This window comes from Tupaia chinensis, unplaced genomic scaffold (assembly GCF_000334495.1).
Source record: "Tupaia chinensis unplaced genomic scaffold, TupChi_1.0 Scaffold000090_1, whole genome shotgun sequence".
Classification (NCBI taxonomy): domain Eukaryota; kingdom Metazoa; phylum Chordata; class Mammalia; order Scandentia; family Tupaiidae; genus Tupaia; species Tupaia belangeri.
In genome coordinates this window covers 1,646,229-1,651,596 of record NW_006159552.1, presented here as the reverse complement: position 1 = coordinate 1,651,596, position 5,368 = coordinate 1,646,229, and positions in this window count along the sequence as shown.

Here is a 5,368-nt window from a genome sequence, read left to right as displayed (position 1 = left end):
AGGGAAAGACTTCTTAAATAAGACCCCCAAAGCACAGTCGATAATCCCCAAAATAGACAAGTGGGATTACATCACACTAAGAAGTTTCTACATGGCAAAAGATACAATAACTAGTGTGAATCGATAGCCCTCAGAATGAGAAAATATTTTTGTAAATTATGCGTCAGATAAGGGACTGATAACCAGAATACACAAGGAATTCAAGCAGCTGTTCTGAAAAAAGATGATCAACCCTATTAAAAGATGAGAGAATGAGTTGAAAAAACTGCTTTCCAGAGATGACTTAGGAATTGCCAAAAGGCATATGAAAAAATGGTCAACATCCCTCATTGTAAGGGAAATGCAGATCAAAACAACAATAAGATACTACCTAACCTCAGTCAGAATGACTAAGATTAAAAAAACAAAACATGATAAGTGTAGGCGGGGGTGTGGTGAAAGGGGAACTCTCTTACACTGCTGGTGGGAATGTAAATTGACCCAGCCACTGTCAAAAGCTGTATTTTTTTTTCTTTTTTTGGAAAGGTTTTTGCTATAGGGTGCGTGCACTTGCCAGACAGACAGAGAGAGACAGAGAGACAGAAAGCAGGAAATCACCCCCCAGGGGGAATGGCCACGCAGCAATCCCTTCTCCTCTTGGGATCTTGGGCACGCATGCACACGCGCCGGGCATGAGTTTAAGCCACCGGGTCTGGGACTTGAACTGTGGTCAACTACGTGGGAGTCCAGCGACATAGGCATTACGCTAACTGCTGGTCCCTCAAAAGCTGTTTTTATACACATAGAAACATCCATTCATATCGAACATCAATTTGGTCCTGAAGGGAAAAATAAGGTGTCAAAAGCTGAAATATAGCCGTAAGGGATATGTGGACAAGAGTTGAGGACCCAAGAAGTTCTCCCAGTCATCTAAAACTCCATATGGTGCTAAATTACCACCATTTTATAGTACCCTGAATGTTTCCAGCTTCTGCCTGTCTCTGGGAGCCAACCAGCCCAGTGGTGCCTCACTTTGGGGGTAGCAGCGGAGGGGTACACTTGAAATTAATCCAAAGAGCCTTTTAAAGCAACATTCTCTGGACCTCATGCCAGAGATTCTATTCCACTTGGAGTAGGACTTGGCCATAGGTATCCTTTTAAAATGGTCCATACAGGGGTGAGAACCACTGAGCAGGATGGAGACCTGGGTGGTATAATGAGTGCTGTGGTTTCAATGTGTCCCCCCAAATTCATGTGATGAAATTTAGTTGTGACAGGACTAAGATGCTGAAAACTTAATCCCTCTATGGGTCTAACTGGTGAGGCCTTTCAGAGGTTAGGTCATCAGTGTGGGGCCCCCATGATTGAATCCTGGTTGGTTTATGAGGGGATTTTGGTTCATGGAAAAAATGGAATTCATGTACAAGCTTATTTGGGTATAAAAAAATGGAAATGCATGCATAGTTTTTTTTTATAATATGCATTTTTCCATGAAATTCTTGAAGCCCCATCACATAATGAAAGGGAAGGAAATAGACACAGATACACCCGTTTTTTCTTTTTGTTTTTCTTTTCTTTTCTTTTTCTTTTTCTTTTTTAAGGTTTTTGCCATTGGGCATGTATGCTCACAGGAGGCAGAAAGAGAGAGAGAGAGGAGAGAGGGAGAGTGAGAAATCACTTTCCAGGGGGATGGTCATGCCATGATCTTTTCTCCTTCTGTCTCCTTTTGGGATTATGCTCATGGTGTAATTTTCAAGCCACTGGGTCTGGGACTAGAACTCTGGTTGACCATGTGGGAAACCAGTGCCTTAACTACCATGCCACCTGCTGACCCCTAGACACACATTTTCTCACTCTGCCTCACATGTGATGTCCTGCATTGCCTCAGGATTCTGCAGATAATCCCCATCAACAAACAGACCCTATAAATTATCTGGACTCTGGTATTTCTGTTATTAACAACAAAACAGACCAAATGGTGAGTCACCTGAAGATGCTTCAGAGGGTGCTCCTGGCCATATCAGAACAGTCCGTTAGTAGTAGCTCCTTTCAAGGAAATATCTGTTTGCTTTCATCTAATGATAATAATAAGCCATTGCTGCCTCAATAATAGATATTACTTCTTTACGGCTTGCATGTGCCAGATAATAGGTTAATTTTATCTTTTTTTTTTTTTTCCACTTACTATTCACATTTACTTCGCCGGTGCAGTTGGTATGGTCACTTCCATGCTCTTTGAGGAGCAGACTGAGGCTCAGCGTTGCCGCTAGTGGGGTTTGTGTCAGCTCAGCTCCCTGGCCAGGCTGCCTGTAATCATACCCCAAGGCAGGGCCTCCCCTTCCATCTCTACAGCTCTTATTTCAAAGCTTCCCCACTCAAAGGGAATATAAGAGAGAAAGCAAGATAAAAGAAGTAGCAGCCAACTAAGTTTTTCTGCGGTTGAGAGGAGAGCCTTTCAGCAGAGTAACAGTGGGAAAGGTTAATCAGGCTGAGTGTGAATAACAGAATCTGTGTGGAAGGAGTTCCATCTTGTAACTAAATTCATGGTAACTCCTAGCGGACTCTCATCTATCTTCATGAAGAAATGCTCTGTCATGGATATAAGGCTTCTATATACACTCTTCCTGGCCCTCTGAAAGCAAGCTCATCTCTGCAGACTTCTCCAACCATAGCTGGCAGCCTCAACACTGTCCCCTACCCCTCGCTCCACGAAGCCTGCTTCATGTCCACAGATATCTCTCCTAATACAGCCATTCCTCTCAGTGAGGTTCCTGTCAGTCCTAGGATTTCTGTCCTAGCTATTTGCTGTGAGCCACACCCCACCCTGGGAATCACCCCTTGGTCTATCCTTGCTAAGACCTATGAATGCTCAGGCTCCATCCTCCGACTTTAGCTCTCTCAATCTCCTCTATCAGGGATGAAGTTCCACCTGTTCCTCCTCTTCCTATACCTTCTTCTCTGCTCCTTTATCAATTTCTATGTCCACTTTCAGACTTCCCGGGGTGTTTTCAGCATTATCTGAGGCCTGTCCACCACCAAATTATAACTGTCTTCCTCTTCGTCTGATCCCCTCAGCTAGAAACCGGCTCAGGTATGTTCATCTTCCACCCGATAACCTTAGACCTTAGCTGTCGCCCTTAAACTTTGGTGTTCATAAGAACCATTCACAGGCTCCACTGGACTGCAGATTTGGGCCCATTCTCTTGATATATCTAGGCTGGGCCCAAGAATCCTTAAACGAAGATTCCAGCTGATTATTATGAAGTAGTTGATTCAAGTTCTGCTCTTGGAGCGATATGTTCCTTAATCTGAAGTGCAAGAGCCTAGGGTCCTGCTCTGTGAGGACACCCATCCTATAACCTGTTCCTCTCTCTCGGTCTCCCCTCATGTAATCCCTGGAATCTGGGGTCCTGCACTGGTCTGAAACTGGTCTCGGGTTGATGATGCAATGACAATATGCTCTCCAAATACATGGCCTGGTATTCAGATCTCACTCTCCTTGCTCTGCCTCCGGGATTTAATGTGGTTGTTCCCCCAGTTTTCCACATATTAGAACTTGCAATTTCCTTACGTTGTATGTATGTGTTTCCATGGTAAAGTATACAAAACATAAAATGTATCTTCCTAATGTGATTAAGTGCACATTCAGTAGCATTAAGCATATTCACAATATCCAGCCTCCTTATCTTTAACAAAACAGATCCTTCAAATACTCTAGCTACCTCTGAAATTCTTATCTGCAACAATTCTCGGTTACAGTCTCTACCTCCTCCTAGTCTTTAAAGTCTTGTCCTCCACCACCCACCCTTAAGTTTTCTACCCTGGCTTCCCTAAATTCTCTCCTCTATACTTGACATCCTAACTGATAAGCAGCCCAAATTTTATTCCCAGATTTGTTCTCTCTCCTAAACCTAAATACTCCATTTGCACTGCCTGCCGAGCTCCTTCGGTGGGGTACCCATCAGGCACTCAGAGCCCACCCTACTTGTCACCTCCTCTCAGAGCCCTCCCCTTCTACACTTCCTAGGGGTGTGACCATGTCACCATTTTTTCACTCACTCACTCCAGCGCCACGCTGAGCAATAAATTGTAACCCTTGCTAGTATCTTAGCCTATTTTCCTGCAGAATTAATTTAAACATCTTATTGATTGCACCTTAAGCGTCATTTATTGACATACATTTATTAGGCGTTTACTATGTATTGTTTATTTGGGATACTATGGTGAACAAGGCTTTGTGTCCACCCTTAGGAGCTTATAAGCTAGTGAAGGAGACACTTACCATATGATCAGAACCTTGGGCCAGCATACTTCCAGTGTATATCTCCTATCATATGACCAGAACCTTGGGCCAGCATATCTCCAGTCTATACCTATTCTGCCAGGTGCCATAGGAACAGAGGGACTGAACACTAGCCAAGTGCCTTGAAACTCTGGCTGTGTGTTCGCTCCAGAAAAGTTTATGGAATATACCAGTAGTCTGAGGCTCAATACTTCTCTCATCTGCTTCCTCCTCCTAAAATAAACTTAATAATGAGTTCTCACTCATCCATTTTAACAGTAGGAAGCTATTTAGAAGCAAATAGCATTCAATGAATTCATAAGATTTCCAAGATTTCCTTTTTTTTTTTTTTTTTAATAATATGGGGAGGAGAAGTAGCTAAGATATGGATGAAACAAGACTGAACCTACATTGGTCATGTGAAAGCTGGGTGAAGGGAACACAGAGTTCATTATGATATGCTTTCTATTGGTTCATGTTTCTATTTTATTAAGAAATGTTTTAAATTATTATATGCATTTATGTATGTACACATATACGTGTGAGTATAGATACGGAGGGATACAGATGATTCTCTGCTTATGATTTTTTTGACGTTATGAGGGGTTTGTTGGGGTATTCAATTTATTTTTGAATTACCCTGTTTTCAATGTATGATAGTTTTATTGGAACATAATTGAGGAGCTTCCGTATATTGTTTATACAGCAGATCCTGCTTATCTGCAGTTTCACTCTCTGACATTTCAGTTATCCATGGTTAACTGTGACCCAAAAATATTAAATAGAAAGTTCCAGAAATAAACAGTTCATAAATTCTAAACTGTACGCTATTCTGAGCATCGTGATGAAACGGAGCCTTCCTGCTCCATCCTGCTCAAGACTGTGAATCATCTCTTTTTTCCATTAAATCCACACTATACATGCTATTCAGTAGCTTTCTCAGTCATCTGATGAAAAAATATAGTGTATATACAGTTCAGGACTATCTGCAGTTTTAGGCAACTACTAGGGGGGATCTTGGCAGCTATTCCCAGAGCATAAGGAGAGACTAACATGAATGTATGAATCAGAATTAGAGAAACCAAGTAGGGAGAGGTAAGGAGCAGT